Here is a 20,221-nt window from a genome sequence, read left to right as displayed (position 1 = left end):
CTTATGCTCTTAGCCTCGGCCCCCATCCAGCCTGGTACACCCCCAGAACACAATTTATCCTTTAATACAGCTCTACTGCACTTTGACGTCGCATGCAATTTAATATTTTACCCTAATATACTTCAATTAATAATAAACAGTAATTGTATACCGTTATTACACTATTTTTAATAACACAGAAACTATTAAACTCAGAGAAACAATGAATAGGACCTTTTGGTGGTAAACTTTATGTAGTTTAATTTTGTACTGGGAAACATTTTCGCTAGAAACCGTCGTTTTCGAGTTAATGAAGAGAGAAGAGTGCCCCCACCCCCACCCCAACGCTAACACCTCACAGAGCAGGATTCTGATTATGTTGTTTATGACACCCTCTCCAATCCTTACCACCCTACAAAAATTAGCAACTGCACGATTTTTCATCAAATTTTCCTTAGTTGACTGGACTCAGCAAGAAATGCGACGCGACCACACAGCGCAACGCGCGCTCTACCAGTTCGTCTCCCTATAGTTCGCCTCCCCCTTTAAAGGGCTTGACAGATGTCGACACCTCGCCTGTCCGCCAGGCAGGAGTGTGACGGCAGCTGTAGTTCCGGTCGTTGTCACGAGATGGCAGCACGCCACAGTTGCCTTTACCCTGGCGGAATCCAACAGGTTTCAGACGTACTTCATTGTGGCTCTGTTCCAGCAAAACCAAGCGTGCGTCCTGCTGTCAGAAGATTTTTGTGTGACCTCTACCAAGAAAATACCAGCGTAAATTATGTATTAACAATACATCCCTCGGACATATCTGTGTCATAAACAAGCACAAACAGGATATAGTAAGACATTCAGAGAGATCGTCTTGTAAAACGTTTTTATTTATTACAGCCTCAGGTCACATGAGTACTATCATTGCCGATTTCAGCTAAATCCGAAGTCATCATAAGGTGCCAATAATTTTTCCATTTTATTTGCTGTTAAGCTATGTGGCTGGGGATTATATTATTTTAAGACATACAACAACCAGCCACTTTTTGTGTATTTTTATTTATACCAGTATCGTTTACGGGTTTTCACCCATCTTCAGCTGGCGTAACACATATTTCAATCTTCAGTACGTCGTTAAAACACCGACTGCAGTTTGCTGAGCAAAATTACAATTTTGTTTAGCTACTACACTTCGCAAAACATGTAACTCGCGAAGTATAGTTGCTACACCAAATTTATTTTGCATAGACCAGCTGCGCCATCCAAATTACATTCGATGTTTTAACGATGCACTGTCTGAAGATTCAAATATGCATTACGCCAACTGAAGATGGATCAAAACTCGAACACGTATTGGCATAAATAAAAATACATAAAATATGTCTGGCTGCCGTACTTGTTGAAATAATATCATTAGACGACCTGTTTAACAGAATTAAGCACACCTGTTCAGGTGCTATCATTAATCAGAGGTTAATATGTCCCGCACAATGTAAGTGGACTTATTTCCGGTCTATCATACGTAGATTACACGTATAAATCAGGATGAGTATAGTCATGAACTTGATGCATGAAAACAAGTAGCTTCAACTAACAGCTATAAAGCAATGGACGCTATTAACTTGCATAAGAAATTAATTGAGAAGTGGCCGAGCAGTAAAAATAATAAACGCGAAACACAAAAAGGAGTTCCTTGTATTGACTTACAGAGGAAGAGCATCTGACCAGATTGCTCGGTCTTTTCCTAAGGATAAAATGAAAGTAGATAATTAGCTTCGACATAAAATACGGCGTAAGACTAGTTCATAATAATTACTTCAAGTCAGATGTGTACAGGATAAAATGTGCACCTGTCCGAAAGTTTATATGGGCCAAACAGGTAGATTTTTGATGTTGACTTTAGAGAATGTGGTCACGTAGACAGTAATAACAGTTTTGATTTTCGTTTTCATATGCAGACAGGAAATGCGACACATTGATCAATATCTTGAAATCTGTCGTTATATTCCCAGAGGAGGCCATATGGATACAATGGACGAGCTTTAAGTGTTTAATGATTTAAAAAAATACCCGTAACGGTTATTAAATGAACAAAGCTATTTCCCTAACAAAAGCTTTCTCGAAGCATCTTTGCTGACCTATTATGATGTCTATCCCCCCTTTTGTTTGCTTTTTGTGTCGGCTCGCATTTGTCTATTAAACTGAAACGATTGTATTGCATTATTGGCCAGAAGACCCCCACCGTTGTGGTTGTTCGCACACCTGGTGCAGATATTTCCATTTGATGTCTTTCGTGAATGGTGCGCCGATGAAGATGGGATGTAATGATTAGGACAACACAAGTACCCACTCCCCGAGCGACGAAAATATCCGACCGGACCGGAAATAAAAACCCCGAACAGAACCGTCGACCCCGCGATTTTGAGGCAGCGACGCTAATTTGTCTCATACTGGTTTGATTTACGTTGTTTCATCATGACTGTTCAGCGTATACTTGCGACCGCCAGCTATACTGGCTTACAAAACTTAAAGGCGAAAAGCCTCACTGACAAGTAAAATAGCTCGATGAAACTTGGACCATACATAGAAAGAACTGCTACGGTATACTGCAGAAGGTAACTGAAAGAAATGCGCAATGAGACCGACACAAATGACACTTTTACACTACTGGCCATTAAAATTGCTACACCAAGAAGAAATGGTTCAAATGGCTCTGAGCACTATGGGACTCAACTGCTGAGGTCATAAGTCCCCTAGAACTTAGAACTACTTAAACCTAACTAACCTAAGGACAACACACACATCCATGCCCGAGGCAGGATTCGAACCTGCGACCGTAGCGGTCGCGCGGTTCCAGACTGAAGCGCCTAGAACCGCTCGGCCAATCCGGCCTGCTGAGCGGGTTTAATCTCTGAACAGTCACAGGGACTGTGTCTGTGATACAATATCCACAGTCAAAATCTAACTTCAAGAGTTCTGGGAACCAGGGTGAGCAGCATGGACTATCAGCTCGGAGACCATGGCTGCGGTTACCCTTGACGCTGCATCACAGACAAATGGTTCAAATGGCTCTGAGCACTATGGGACTCAACTGCTGAGGTCATAAGTCCCCTAGAACTTAGAACTACTTAAACCTAACTAACCTAAGGACAACACACACATCCATGCCCGAGGCAGGATTCGAACCTGCGACCGTAGCGGTCGCGCGGTTCCAGACTGAAGCGCCTAGAACCGCTCGGCCAATCCGGCCTGCTGAGCGGGTTTAATCTCTGAACAGTCACAGGGACTGTGTCTGTGATACAATATCCACAGTCAAAATCTAACTTCAAGAGTTCTGGGAACCAGGGTGAGCAGCATGGACTATCAGCTCGGAGACCATGGCTGCGGTTACCCTTGACGCTGCATCACAGACAAATGGTTCAAATGGCTCTGAGCACTATGGGACTCAACTGCTGAGGTCATAAGTCCCCTAGAACTTAGAACTACTTAAACCTAACTAACCTAAGGACAACACACACATCCATGCCCGAGGCAGGATTCGAACCTGCGACCGTAGCGGTCGCGCGGTTCCAGACTGTAGCGCCAGAACCGCTCGGCCACCAGCGGCCGGCAAGAAGAAATGCAGATGATAAACGGGTATTCATTGGACAAATATATTATACTAGAACTGACAGGTGATTACATTTTCCACGCAATTTGGGTGCATGGATCCTGAGAAATCAGTACCCAGAACAACCACCTCTGGCCGTAATAACGTCCTTGATACGCCTGGGCAGTGAGTCAACAGAGTTTGGATTGCGTGTACAGGTACAGCTGCCCGTGCAGCTTCAACACGATACCACAGTTCATCAAGAGTAGTGACTGACGTATTGTGACGAGCCAGTTGCTCGGCCACCATTGACCAGACGTTTCCAATTGGTGAGAGATCTGGAGAATGTGCTGGCCAGGGCAGCAGTCGAACATTTTCTGTATCCAGAAAGGCCCATACAGGATCTGCAACATGCGGTCGTGAATTATCCTGCTGAAATGTAGGGTTTCGCAGGAATCGAATGAAGGGTAGAGCCACGGGTCGTAACACACCTGAAATGTAACGTCCACTGTTCAAAGTACCGTCAATGAGAACAAGAGGTGACCGAGACGTGTAACCAATGGCACCCCATACCATCACGCCGGGTGATACGCCAGTAAGGCGATGACGAGTACACGCTTCCAATGTGCGTTCACCGCGATGTCGCCAAACACGGATGCGACCATCATGATGCTGTAACAGAACCTGGATTCATTCGAAAAAATGACCTTTTGCCATTCGTGCACCCAGGTTCGTCGTTGATTACACCATCGCAGGCGCTCCTGTCTGTGATGCGCCGGCCGAAGTGGCCGTGCGGTTGAAGGCGCTGCCGTCTGGGACCGCAAGACCGCTACGGTCGCAGGTTCGAATCCTGCCTCGGGCATGGATGTTTGTGATGTCCTTAGGTTAGTTAGGTTTAACTAGTTCTAAGTTCTAGGGGACTAATGACCTCAGCAGTTGAGTCCCATAGTGCTCAGAGCCATTTGAACCATTTGTCTGTGATGCAGCGTCAAGGGTAACCGCAGCCATGGTCTCCGAGCTGATAGTCCATGCTGCTGTTCGTGCAGATTGTTGTTGTCTTGCAAAGGTCTCCATCTGTTGACTCAAGGATCGAGACGTGGCTGCACGAGCCCTTACAGCCATGCAGATAAGATGCCTGTCATCTCGACTGCTAGTGATACGAGGCCGTTGGGATCCAGCACGGCGTTCTGCATTACCCTCCTGAACCCACCGATTCCATATTCTGCTAACAGTCATTGGATCTCGACCAGCGCGAGCAACAATGTCGCGATACGATAAACCGCAATCGCCATAGGCTACAATCCGACCTTTATCAAAGTCGGAAACGTGATGGTACACATTTCTCCTCCTTACACGAGGCATCACAACAACGTTTCATCAGGCAACGCCGGTCAACTGCTGTTTGTGTGTGAGAAATCGGTTGGAAACTTTCCTCATGTCAGCACGTTGTAGGTGTCGCCACCGGCGCCAACCTTGTGTGAATGCTCTGAAAAGCTAATCATTTACATATCACAGCATCTTCTTCCTGTCGGTTAAATTTCGCGTCTGTAGCACGTCGTCTTCGTGGTTTAGCAATTTTAATGGCCAGTGGTGTATTCAAAGACAGTAATTACACTGAACTCATCGTGATTCATGGTGGTCCCCTGGACATTACAAAGCACGGGACTTGGTTGTTAACAGGATGTGTGGTCACCAAGGCTGGCAGTGCATGCTCTGCAACATTGTCACAGGCTGGCCACGAGGTTGTTAAGGAGTTCTTGTGGTACGACGTTCCATTCCTTCACCTAAACGATTAACAACGGCTGGATGGTCGCTGGTGCTGGTATACATATCCCCAACGCATCCCACACGTACTTGATGGCATTTAACTTGGGAAAACGGGCAGGCCAGTCCATACGCCAAATATCGTCTCGTTCCAAGAGCCTCGCCACCTGCACTACTCGACGCGGTCGCGCTTTGTCATCCATAATAATGGAGTGCAGATAGACTGCAGTCCTGAAAATAAGCACATGGGGAGGGAGTACAGTATCACAATAACGCTGACGGATGTGTGCACAGAGTTCAAAGATGCAACTTATGCCTCCTCAAACCATAACACCTGTACCACCAAAACGATCATGTCCGACAACGTTCCAGGGTAGCTAGCTTGTTCCTGTCTCTCCCCATAAGTTGTTACATCCAGCATTGTCGAAGATGAGCGTTTTGGCGGTCCAGGTGTTAATAGATGGGGAAATATTGGTATAATATTTCTTGGACACACTGAGCTCCAAATCCTTGAACAGCACACTTCTGGTCAACGTTATTGTGACGTTCTACTCTTTCCCCACGTGCGTCTTTTCAGGAGTGCATTCGGCTCTGACGTAATTCCTATGAATGACATTGCGTGATCGCATCGAACAGCGCAGGTGTTGGAGCTCTTGGAACTAGAGTGTATTCGGCGAATGGACTGGCTTACCCGTTTCCGACTTAAATTTCATCGAATATGTGTGGGATGCATTGGTGCATTGGAGAGACGTATTGCAGCACTTCTGCATGCATCAATGATCGTCCAGCTGTTGTCAACTGAGCTGGTTGCGGAATGGGACGCCCCACCATAAGAGCTCCTAACCAACATTGTGGCCAGCGCGGGAACACATTACACAGCATGCATTGACGTCTGTGGCGACCACACACTCTACTAACAACCATGTCTCGCCTTTTGTAATGTCCAGGGCACATTCATACAGCGCGGTGACTGCAGTGTATTTATTGTCCTTGAATAAAAGTATCATTTCTGTTGGTCGCATTGGATATTTATTTCAGTTATCTTTTGTAATGTACTGTAATAGTACCTTATACGTATGGTCCAAGTTTCATCGAGCTATCTAGTTTGACATCACTCGCAGGTTACTTTCGTCCTTAAGTTTTGCACACCACTGTTTTACACCAAGCTCTTGCTTAGATACTAATGTTAAATCTGTCTGTAACGCCTCCTTACAGTTCACGTGTTGTGTATTGACTATTTCTTGCCTACTTTCTTCAATATATTCTCATAATTGACTACTACAAGACGTTATATCTCCTCTTAATCGAGTAGTTTCCCATTCTAAATCACAATTTAATTTTCTGTCAATAAACTTTAATTTGTAATTTACTTTTCTGGAAATAGGATCTAACTTTGCGGTATTGGCTTAGTTCAAATGGTTCTGAGCACTATTCGACTTAACTTCTGAGGTTACTAGTCGCCTAGAACGTAGAACTAATTAAACCTAACTAACCTAAGGACATCACACACACATCCATGCCCGAGGCAGGATTCGAACCTGCGACCGTAGCGGTCGCTCGGCTCCAGACTGTAGCGCCTAGAACCTCACGGCCACTCCGGCCGGCCTTTGCCGTATTAGAGCCTAAAATGTCATTTAGTACCCCACGATTATCCCTCATTTCGAACCTCAGTTCTCTGCAACTAGACTTTTTCTCACTGAATAAATACCGTGTCTAACGTGAAGCTTTCCTCTCTTCCGAATCACCATCACTACTGAAGCCTTTATTTCGTCTTTATTTTTCCCTGACTCTTTTTCACATAAATAAGACTAGTTATAGTATGATTATGCGACTGGAGAACAGTTAGTAGAAGCAGGCTCATCCATTAAGTATTAAGCACAGGGAGTGATTTGAAGTGGAACAACATCATGAAATTAATAGCAAGTAAGTCAGATGCCAGACTGAGATTCATTGGAACAATCCTCAGGAAATGTGGTCGATCAACAACGGAAGTAGCTTATGTATCTTACGGAAACCGCATTTGACTAATACTTTCTCGCCAATCTGGAATCGCTACCAGACACAACTGACAGAGGAAATAGAGAAGATGCAGACAAGGACAGCGCATTGCTCTAAAGCTTGGTAAGCGCGAAAGCGTCACGGGAATGCTCAGACAGCTCCAGTTTCAGACGCTGGAAGAGACACGTTGCGCACCACGCTGTGATTCCGAGAGCAAACGTTCATGAGAAGGTAACCAGCAGATTCGACCTCACATGGAGGCTCACCTACAATCATTCGATTCTGGAGCCAGAAAGGGTGCAAATCACGACGGTACACAAAGTACCCTATGCCACAAAACATAGGGAGGCTAGCCGAGTACAGACATAGATATAGAAAGTTTGTGTGAGACGGCACAGCTTAATGATTGGCTTCAATATACAAACGAATTTCACTGTTTATGAGATGGTACGGGCGTGAGCGAAAAAACGTTTAACTTACTGCACAGACGAATAAGTTATTGCATCCAAATGTGAAGACAACTCGTGAAACTGTTACTATAAGAGTGTACACTAAATTGTAACGTGCAACATGCTGAAGTAGTATTGTATTGCTCGTTAAGGGCAAAATTTTAACTCAGCTGTAGGGCAGTTAACAGAGAGATTTAAAGCTCCTATCGTTCTCTGATCCACTTATTGTTTACGAACAAAGGCCTATTGTACTCTAATTCCCATAATATTATGTTAAGTGGTTTCTCATGTCCCCCCTCCTCTCTGTCTTGCTGGGACAAAAAGATTATCTCCCAAGGTCACACCTCCCCCTGGGTTTCCTAGTTCTGGAAGAAAGGGTACTTTCAACCCCTACCCACATCTTTCTGATATAGTTTAATTGCCCTGTGCGTTAAATGGGGGGGGGGGGGGGGATTACAAAACTGTGGTAGGAGAGCTGTTCTCCTAAGTACAAATTGGGGGGGGGGAGGTATAAGGTGGTGCATTGTCCTGCAAGAATACAAGATGGCTGACCTGAGATACTGGCACTGGTGACAGATTTCCTGGCTTTTCCCCTGACACCGTGCACCTGAGACAAAGGATGTTTGCTCACCCTGCAGGTCAAAATCTGCTTGTAAGACAAAAGGTGCTTTCCTCTTGCCAGTCTGAACGTGTGCTTCTGAAACCGTGGACATTGTCTCCCAAATTCACTCTCAAGCCCAACCTCCATACCATTTCTGGTACAAAGGGCATCGTCTGACATGAGGAAAAGAATGTTTCCCCCATGCAGGAACAAGCCTGTCTTTTAGACAATCTGAGCTTGTTCCCTGCATGAGCACGTTTTTCGCCCAACAGGCCTTAACTTGCCTGCCAACCTACTTTCAGTTCATTTCAATTCAAATTTAATTCAGTTGCAATAAAATTGAATTTCATTTTAATTAATAGACTATTCAGATTCAAGTTAAATTCAATTCAATTTCAGTTTAATTCTAATTCAATTCAATTCTGACTGAAGTCAATTCAAAATTGGAGCCCATCTAAAGTTAAATAGATTGGTAGCCTACATGTCAAAAATGAAAAAAATTTCCCCCTCTGATGTTAAGGATTAAACAATTCCCCTCCCCCCCCCCCGCCCATGACGTCACAGTTTAAACAATTGTCAGTCAAAAGTTTGGATCTGACTTGTCCTAAGTCGTAATGTGATAGGACAAACTAGGGAAGGTATGCACTTGAGTCTTTGTTTTCACAAATGCAGTGGAAAGGGTGTTCCTGGGCCGGGCCCCCGCGGTCCCCCCACCGCTGCTGCAGAGTTCCCTAAACACCGCTCTGCCAGCTGCCTCCCTCGCACAGAGCAAGACCGCGCCACACTGTGTTGTTCTCCACAGCTACCATCAAACTGCCAGCAGACGTAAGCTCCTGACCGCCGCACAGTGCACCACTGTCGACAGGCTGGTGCTACCTGCGGGTCTCGACTGCTCTGTGTCACATCGTCAGCTAACAATGTGGACAGATGACCCTGACGTAGTGTACACTACAGCTAGTGTACCCTTACCACAGCCATCTACAATATTTTGCGCTTAAGAACTGTAAGCTATCGTACTAGGCTGTGTTCTATACCTCCTCTGCTACCGCTGCGACTGTATTCCATTCACCGCGCACGTGTCTCTGCCCACATTCACTCAGAACAGTACCGTCATGATTTCTTTCTCTGTCGTTTTGGGGCATACAAGACTGTATGAACACACACCTTCACCCTTTATTCTGTTTACGAATACAGAAGTTTTTACGTAAAACATTAAGCCAAAAATGTACAGACTTCTCACTGTTCGAAAAAAATATTGCAATATCAAGAAGTAGTCGAACGAAGTAAACGAAAGCTTTTAGGCGTTTTTCTACATCTGAAAGATGATGTCTATTCAAATTCGTGCCAGTCGCTTTAGAGTGGTGCTAGTTGTTGTTGTTGTGGTCTTCAGTCCTGAGACTGGTTTGATGCAGCTCTCCATGCTACTCTATCCTGTGCCAGATTCTTCATCTCCCAGTACCTACTGCGACCTACATCCTTCTGAATCTGCTTAGTGCATTCATCTCTTGGTCTCCCTCTACGATTTTTACCCTCCATGCTGCCCTCCAATGCTAAATTTGTGATCCCTTGATGCCTCTGAACATGTCCTACTAACCGGTCCCTTCTTTTTGTCAATTTGTGCCACAAACTCCTCTTCTCCCCAATTCTATTCAATACTTCATCATTAGTTATGTGATCTACCCATCTAATCTTCAGCATTCTTCTGTAGCACCACACTTCGAAAGCTTCTATTCTCTTCTTGTCCAAACTAGTTAACGTCCATGTTTCACTTCCATACAAATACTTTCAGAAACGACTTCCTGACACTTAAATCTATACTCGATGTTAACAAATTTCTCTTCTTCAGAACGCTTTCCTTGCCATTGCCAGTCTACATTTTATATCTTCTCTACTTCGACCATCATCAGTTATTTTGCTCCCCAAATAGCAAAACTCCTTTACTACTTTAAGTGTCTCATTTCCTAATCTAATTCCCTCAGCATCACCCGACTTAATTCGACTAAATTCCATTATCCTCGTTTTGATTTTGTTGATGTTCATCTTATATTCTCGTTTCAAGACACTGTCCATTCCGTTCAACTGCTCTTCCAAGTCCTTTGCTGTCTCTGATAGAATTACAATGTCATCGGCGAACCTCAAAGTTTTTATTTCTTCTCCCTGGATTTTAATACCTACTCCGAATTTTTCTTTTGTTTCCTTTATGCTTGCTCAATATACAGATTGAATAACACCGTGGAGAGGCTACAACCTTGTCTCACTCCCTTCCCAACCACTGCTTCCCTTTCATGCCCCTCGACTCTTATAACTGCCATCTGCTTTCTGTACAAATTGTAAATAGCCTTTCGCTCCCTGTATTTTACCCCTGCCACCTTTAGAATTTGAAAGAGAGTATTCCAGTCAACATTGTCAAAAGCTTTGTCTACGTCTACAAATGCTAGAAACGTAGGTTTGCCTTTCCTTAATCTTTCATCTAAGATAAGTCGTAAGGTCAGTATTTCTACGGAATCCGAACTGATCTTCCCCCAGGGTCGGCTTCTACCAGTTTTTCCATTCGTCTGTAAAGAATTCGTGTTAATATTTTGCAGCTGTGACTTATTAAACTGATAGTTAGGTAACTTTCACATCTCTCAACACCTGCTTTCTTTAGGATTGGAATTATTATATTCTTCCTGAAGTCTGAGGGTATCTCGCCTGTCTCATACATCTTGCTCTCCAGCCCCACTAAAATAAATGTCATGTGACTAGTGCCTCCCGTCGGTTAGACCGTTCGCCGGGTGCAAGTCTTTCGATATGACGCCTTTGGTGACTTGCGCGCCGATTAGGATGAAATGATGATGGTTAGGACAGCACAACACCGAGTCCCTGAGCGGAGAAAATCTCCGACCCAGCCGGGAATCGAACCCGGGCCCTTAGGATTGACATTCTGTCGTGCTGAGCACTCAGCTACTGGGGGCGGACAATACCCCTCCTAGGAGGATGCAAATCAGGTTTGCTTTGAATACACTCTGCAACGATCACGAGCCATTATACACACATTAATGAATTTGAACAAGTTCGTGTGACAGGGCTGCGGGAAGCTGGATGTTACTTCTGTGATACTGCGGGAAGACTTAGCAGGAATGTAGCCACTGTACGTGATCACTGACAGCGGTGGTCACGAAAATGTACGGTCGCAGGAAGATCACACGGCACGCCACGCGGCATACCAAGTAGAAAGGCGACTGTGTCCAGCGTATGGCTCCTGTTCAAATGGTTCAAATCGCTCTAAGCAATATGGGACTTAACATCTGAGGTCATCAGTCCCCTAGACTTAGAACTACTTAAACCTAAATAATCTAAGGACATCACACACATCCATACCCGAGGCAGGATTCGAACCTGCGACCGTAGCAAAAAAATGGCTCTGAGCACTATGGGACTTAACAGCTATGGTCATCAGTCCCCTAGAACTTAGAACTACTTAAACCTAACTAGCCTAAGGACATCACACAACACCCAGTCATCACGAGGCAGAGAAAATCCCTGACCCCGCCGGGAATCGAACCCGGGAACCCGGGGCGACCGTAGCAGCAGCGCGGTTTGTAATATCATAGATTAAGGGTCGACCTGCGACAGCAATCGCACAACTTGCGTGCGGGCCGCTAGACGCCGCCTAAGAGTGCATTGTGATCGCAGGCGCGCGTGTTGCGTACGGGCCCGCGAGGTGCCGCCACGAGCGCAACCGTATATAAGTGCCGACGGAGTTCGGCCAGCTCTCATTTTGTTGGCATCTCATTCCTGCCTATTCTCTTATTTACTGAGTTGCTTAACTCTTATTCGTTTATGGCTCATGTTATTGTGCTCTCTTTCAGCCATTCTGATTGTTTTGATTTACTCCCAATTGAGAAGTGCTCATTTTGGCATTTCACTTTTGCGTATTTCTCATTTTGTTAATAATATGCTCCTTAGCTTTTTACAGTTAAATTCATTAACATAGTCTGATGTAATGTTCGTTCATTTCAGCCTGTTCATATTTTGATGTTCTTTAAATACTGTAATAATTATCGGAAGCGCCGGCCGCGGTGGTCTGGCGGTTCTGGCGCTGCAGTCCGGAACCGCGGGACTGCTACGGTCGCAGGTTCGAATCCTGCCTCGGGCATGGGTGTGTGTGATGTCCTTAGGTTAGTTAGGTTTAAGTAGTTCTAAGTTCTAGGGGACTTATGACCTAAGATGTTGAGTCCCATAGTGCTCAGAGCCATTTGAACCAATTATCGGAAGCATTTTTTCCCTTAGACTTGTGTAAAGTATTCTCGATGTAGGATTTGTTCTGTGACACAGGTGTAAGGTTTTGAATATAAATTATATACGAAACTGTGCTTTAAAAGGAATTTATTTTTTCAGTTTGTACTACATCAGACGACGATTTTGTGATATGAGGGAGAAATTTGAGGGGCAAACCCATGGAAGTAGTCTTAAGTGATCCCCTTTAAAAATAAAAATTTGTGTGACACTGAAAGACGTGACACTGTAGGCACCGAAAATTTATATATATAAAATTATACGTCACAGGTTCCAGACTGAAGATGGCTCCTGTGCATTGTACTGCTTCTGCTGCAACAATTTGAGCTGCAGTTGGCACCACAGTGACACAACGAGCTGTGACAAATCTATTACTTCAAGGACAGCTCTGAGCCCGACGCCCTGCAACGTGCATTCCACTGTGTGTGACTGGATTGAGGAGTTGCTAGATAACAGAACGCAGCATGTCATCCTCAATGGAGAGAAGTCTTCCGAAGTAAAAGTGATTTCAGGTGTGCCACAGGAGAGTGTCATGGGACCGTTGCTGTTCACAATATACATAAATGACCTGGTGGATGACATCGGAAGTTCACTGAGGCTTTTTGCAGATGATGCTGTGGTGTATCGAGAGGTTGTAACAATGGAAAATTGTACTGAAATGCAGGAGGATCTGCAGCGAATTGACGCATGGTGCAGGGAATGGCATTGAATCTCGATGTAGACAACTGTAATGTGCTGCGAATAGATAGAAAGATAGATCCCTTATCATTTAGCTACAAAATAGCAGGTCAGCAACTGAAAGCAGTTAATTCCATAAATTATCTGGGAGTACGCATTAGGAGTGATTTAAAATGGAATGATCACATAAAGTTGCCCGGGTTCCCGGGTTCGATTCCTGGCGGGGTCAGGGATTTTCTCTGTCTCGTGATGGCTGGGTGTTGTGTGATGTCCTTAGGTTAGTTAGGTTTAAGTAGTTCTGAGTTCTAGGGGACTGATGACCATAGCTGTTAAGTCCCATAGTGCTCAGAGCCATTTGAACCATTTTTGAACATAAAGTTGATCGTCGGTAAAGCAGATGCCAGACTGAGATTCATTGGAAGAATCCTACGGAAATGCAATCCGAAAACAAAGGAAGTAGGTTACAGAGCCCACACAGAAGCATACCGACAATCCTTCTTTCCACGAACGATACGAGACTGGAATAGAAGGGAGAACCGATAGCGGTACTCAGGGTACCCTCCGCCACACACCGTCAGGTGGCTTGCGGAGTATGGATGTAGATGTAGATTTAGATGTAGACCCCAAACCACCGCCATTTGCGACTTCAGTGGTGTCAGGCGCTAGCTCATTGGAGGACAGGATGGAGATCTGCTGTGTTTTCAGATGAAATCTGGATCTCCCTCGGTGCCAGTGATGTCCATGTGTTGGTTAGGAGGAGGCCAGTAAAGGCATGGAACCAACCTGTCTGAGGTAGACACGCTGGGCCTACACATGGGGTTATGGTCAGGAGAGATAACGTTCGCCCTTGTACCGCTGTTGTAACCCAACATGCTCTACAAAGCATCCACATGTTGTCTTGACCTGTTATATCACCACAAACAGCTTTAACCGTCCATGCATTGACCGACCAAGTGCAATGGGCATGGAACTCCCTCCACAAACTGACATCCGTCACATGTACAAAACAATGCACGCACGTTTGCATTACTCTACATCAATTATTTTTTGGTGTTGCGATTTTTTCCATCAGTGTATTTTCACGCTGATTTAACATAATTCTACAGTCCTTAGATCCAAATTTTAAAGCAAAATTAGACAAATAGTACTACATAGATGTGGTGAAGACACAAGACAGTGCTGTATATTACCACTGTACAGACCTCAGGCATTTTTCTCTGCTTAATAACGTATTGCCGTACCTTTTACATGGAATAAAGCGTTGGTTCTTCAAGACTGTTTAGCGAGAACACAAGATTCTAATGTCTTCTCCCTGCTCAGACATGATGATGCGACAATATCACACTTCGGTTCCGCTGATGATGACTATAGAAATGAATGCGTAGTGCTGACAGAATCTCAGCAGTTCCTCTCACTGACTCAGATTCACTATAGCAATGAAACCAAATGATTTATTAGATGTAACGGAGAAGATTCTTTAAGGGTTTAAGTAGCTTTTCACAGTATGGCGTTCTCCGTAATTCACAAAACACAGCTCATTACACAGGACCACTAATTTCTCAAATTCAGTTCAATGTACATAAGCGATATACAGGGTGATTATAATTAAAGTTAAACTTTCAAACCGCTCTAGAAATAACACCATGCTCAGAAAGAAGTAAGATTGCAACGGAATATTATATGAGAAGGGGGGCAAACGTATGGCAGAAGAAAAATAATTACAAAATGTAGCAATAGATGGCGCTGTATTCATCATAATTTAATAGTGGTCAACTACAAATGACAAATGAATCATACAACAATGCCTAAGTTGTACGTTTGACGTTAAACTGTGTGCGTGAGTGTACAGGTGTGATACTGTTAGTTACGTAAGTCCATCCACTACGGCAAAGTCATATCACATCGAACGGGAAAAATCGGTTTTTAATTGTCCTGAGGCCAAAAACCGTATAAAAAGCATCGGTCAAAATAACATCGGATTATTAACCCTGTGCCGTCCGGCGACACCACAGCGGTGTCGTCTGCATAGTGTCGCTCAGTGGCCGGCGACACCACAGTGGGGTCGTGAGCATAGTATTACGCAGTGGCAGGCTACAGCACTTTAGTATCTTTTGAATTCTGTTGGTATTTTTTTAGGTAACAATAAGTTACACACGTCAACAAGTTTTTTTGTTTTTATAAGTACTTGTGCCCATGCCGGACGAAAGAGACAATAGGATTATTTACGATGAATGCGCGGACGTCTTGTCTGACGTTCCGGACGACTTGGCCGATTGAGAAGAAGACATTTGACATCAAAAAAATGAAAATGAAGCAAAATCGTAGGAAGATAGTGAAATACATCCAAGAAAAATTCGCCGAACGCTACGGTTGCCAACTGATTTGGCTGACTCAGACGAAAAAGGCAGTGCACAGTGGTCAGACTTTGATTTACCGAGGACCAATAATAAATTTGAAGGATCCCCGGGTCAAAACATATTTCCCAAAGATACACAGAGCGTCGAGGATATCGTAGAATTATATATTGGTAACAATCTATTTGAATATATTAGCAACGAAACCAACAAGTACCGAGCGAGGTGGCGCAGTGGTAAGACACTGGACTCGCATTCGGGAGGACGACGGTTCAATCCCGCGTCCGGCCATCGTGATTTAGGTTTTCCGTGATTTCCCTAAATCACTCCAGGCAAATGCTGCGATGGTTCCTCTGAAAGGGCACGGCCGACTTCCTTCCCCATCCTTCCGTAATCCGATGAGACCGATGACCACGCTGTCTGGTCTCCTTCCCCAAAAACCAACCAACCAACCAAACCAACAAGTACTACAGTCAAAATTGCATTGGAAGGAAACTGGATTTTAAAAAGGCCAAATTTGTCGACGTTACGGGAACCGAACTTAGAAAATGGGCCGGACGATGTGGCCGAGCGGCTCTAGGCGCTTCAGTCTGGAACCGCGCGACCGCTACGGTCGCAGGTTCAAATCCTGCCTCGGGCATGGATGTGTGTGATGTCCTTAGGTTAGTTAGGTTTAAGTAGTTCTAAGTTCTAGGGGACTGATGATCTCAGATGTTAAGTCCCATAGTGCTCAGAGCCATTTGAAGCATTTTAGAAAATGTTTTGGGCTTGCTATCCTTATGGGAATTGTAAGAAAAGCAAGAATCGACGATTATTGGTCAACAATTCCGTTCATAGACACACCGATATTTCGCAAAACGATGTCCCGCAACCGATTCAGACAAATATTATCATTTTTACATTTTTCCGACAGCAACGATAAACCGGATAACGCCGACTGGCTTGTCAAAGCGCAATTCGTAATTGATTATTTTTCCAAAAAGTTTAAAGAAACGTTTAATCTAAATCAAAACATCTCAGTTGATGAAAGAATGATACTGTGGCGTGGACGAATAAATTTTAAAGTTTACAATCCGTCGAAAATTACGAAATATGTCATACTTATTCGGATGCTGTGTGGTTGAATTACGGGATACATTTCCTCGTTCAAGATATATTGCGATGCTGTACAGACTTTAGAAAAAACAGTGACGGAACTACCGACACCTTGTTATGGAAAGCGGCGTCACCTCTCCATGGATAATTACTATAACAGTGTAGAACTTGCAGAGAAGTTACTTGAAAAGAAAATTCGAGATTGTGCAACGATACGGAAAAATAGAGGATTTCCGTAAAGTTAAAGCGCCCAAAAGTCAATGTGTTTGAAGCTTGTCATCAACGGTGACAAGCGGCCAGCGACAAGACAAGTAATCCGAATTAGCGCTGCCGGCGCCAAGCGAATAAATTTGTACCAGACGTGCGGAAGGCAAAGTGTTAATTTCCGCGTGACTGGCACAAAACATGGTCAATATGCTGTCCACCGTTTTCTACAACAGGTTGAAATCGACAAAAAGCAAGTTCCACAACAGATCGATTGGTTTCCGGGGTCACGTTCAGAATGTGTTGCGCAGTGCGTGCCTTCAATGCAGCTAAGCTTGAAATCGGAACACTGAACACATCTTGAGATAGCCCCACAGCCAGAAGTCACACATATTAAGATAAGGTGATCGGGACTGCCAGGATGTAGGGAAACGGCGGCTGATAATTCAGCATTTCCGAAATGGTGCTTCAGCAGATGCTTAACTGAATCTGCAACGTGCAGAGGTGCGCCATCTTGCATAAAAATGGTCCCATCCACACATCCACGCTGTTGCAGAGCTGGAATGACGTGGTTGCGCAAAAGACACTCATAGCGCTTGCCAGTGACAGTACAGGTAACAGGACCAGAAGCAACTGTCTCTTCGAAAAAATATGGTCCTATGACAAATGATGCCGTAAACCCGCACCGTATAGTGACCTTTTCAGGATGAAGTGGTACTGGTTGATTTTCGTGTGGATTTTCCGTTGCGCATACCCGACAATTCTGTGTATTGACATATCCTGTCAGATGGAAGTGGGCTCCGTCTATCCACAGAATCTTCCAAGGCCAATCATTGTCCACTTCCAAGCGAGGAATAAATTCTAAAACAAAGATCTCTCTTGCTGGAGGACAACAGGGGTAATTTTCAATGGATAGCAAAGAAGGATGTTTCGCAGAATTTTACGCACGTGCTCACGGGTATGTCCAATGTTCGGCCAGTTCTCCGTGCACTACACGTTTGCACTCCACCACTCGTCTCCTCCTGCATTGCTGTGGCCACTGCTTCCACTGACGTTTAATCAATTCGTTTCCCCCCTCTACCAGATTGCACAAAAAAAAAAAAAAACCGTTTCGAATTACCGAATCATTTTCTCCAGACCCACGGCAGTCATAGGACCAATGCCTTTTTTCAAACGCTTCCGTGTCCGGAACTTCTGCAGAGCGACGTGTGGACAGTCATCATTCTTGTAATACAGCTTTACAAGCAGAGACAGTCACGGCGAACGTCGCAGACGCGGAAGAAGGAAAAGCTGTGTACCCGGCGTGTTTATGCTAACTTCAAACGATCGTGCGCATTTACGTATTCTGACACATACAGCGACATCCATTGATCAGGTTTCACGCTATTTTTTTTCTTCTGCCGTTTCTTCTGCCGTACGTTTTCCCCTATCTCCGACAATATTCCGTTGCAATTTGACATCATTCAGACCAGTGGTGTTATTTCTACAGCGTTTTGAAAGTTTGACTTTAATTATAATCTCCGTGTATATAGACATCAAACGTTTCTAAGAGATTTCTAAACGACTTATGACGAACACCGTCAATATCACAGTTTTGTAGCCTGACAGAAGTGGTACGAAGGTCTTGTACACACGCACAGGCGCTGCAAATAGCACTAGATTCATTGATGGTGAATTTTTCAAATCTCTGTAAGTCTCGATGATTGTACTTCATCTCAACCACATACTCTTTTCAAACATACTTTTGGTTTTAACCATTGCCTGCCGTAAACTACCGACTTTTGACAGTTCGTTGATAGTTATACTTACATTAAAAAACTACTGTTATCAATACATATCTCACTCGCCAACACGATGAAAGTGAGCTCCTTGGCTTAAACAGACAAATGTATGGTACTGTCTGACGTCCGAGCTTAAACGGTATGCTGCACTAAAATGGTGAACAAGAACAGAACACTATATCCCCATAGTCTCACAATAAATGTCAAACAGATGGCTAGTGAAACGTATGCGTAGAGCACCACTTATTGCCTGTGCACAAAATCGATATATATCCAAGATGTGACAGGAAATCGTGTCTCCATATCATCCGACAAGCGTCTTCGTTTGATGGACTCTAACGTCTGCAGCAATTTTGGGGCAGCGAGGAGGATGTTTACTTTTTAACTGGTCTTCCAGCGATTTGTATCTAACTTAAACCAACTGACGTCTATATAACCGCTTTTCTAAGGTTCTAGTTCGTATCTTAGCAGAAGTAGTGTGTAAGTCTTTTACTAACAAGTGTTACAAATAGTTCTAGACATGGCAGAGTAGCCCTTTTGATATGGACAGTGAATGTCCTACATTTCAACACACTTTAACAACTGACACATACGTCAAACGTTTCCAAAGGATTTCTAAGCAATTTCCGATGCACTCCAAGGGTGCTCGTACAGAAAAAAGTGCTACAATAGTTTATAGAGTTGGTAGCGTACTAGTGGTCGTATTAATAGAGATTCAATTGCTTCCGTGGCCAGTACAGTTGTTGTTGTAGATACGCATTGTTGTGATGCATAAACAGTAATTCACAGTTACAAACATGTAAGAGAGATAGTTGTGCACAAATGTGCAGCATAACAATCTTTCTTCGCGTTTATAAATGTGAATTATTTTTATTCCATGGCGACTCACCAGTAAACCAGTATATCATACGTTTTGACGAAATCGTGAAAGCCATCTGATGATGAATTCTATAAATGGAAACCGGTAAGAAAGCTTGTGAATAAATTAACCTAAAACAAATTTTTGGTTGGTTACTGTACACCATGAGCAATGTATTTCAGCTTCCTGCACAGTTGACCCCATTCCATATCGCTGAACTCCACCTTTGTACTGTGCTGGACATCTGCTGTTTCTACTGTAACTTCGAAGTCAATCCAGGTTGCTAAACCAACATTAACAGGTTTCGATCCATTGATGGTAGCGTTGAACGGTAACATTCTAAAATGATTTATCTGCTGCGCGATGAGTGGTGTAGGCACTGGGTATAGTGGGAATTCAATGTTTGGAAACAATTCCATGTCCCGCTCAGGTGTAATGGGCAATGCATCAGAAAGCTTGTCTGTGTGCTGACTTAGTGGTATGCGTCACGGATATATTGGAAACTCGAGATTTGGAAACAGTTTTACATGGTGACTTGATTGCCACTCTAATGTGTCAGGACCTTAAGACGGAATTTGTCCGTGTGCTGGATTCATTTCTG

The sequence above is a fragment of the Schistocerca nitens genome, chromosome 4, assembly GCF_023898315.1.
Source record: "Schistocerca nitens isolate TAMUIC-IGC-003100 chromosome 4, iqSchNite1.1, whole genome shotgun sequence".
Classification (NCBI taxonomy): Eukaryota; Metazoa; Arthropoda; class Insecta; order Orthoptera; family Acrididae; genus Schistocerca; species Schistocerca nitens.
This window is presented reverse-complemented; position numbering follows the sequence as displayed.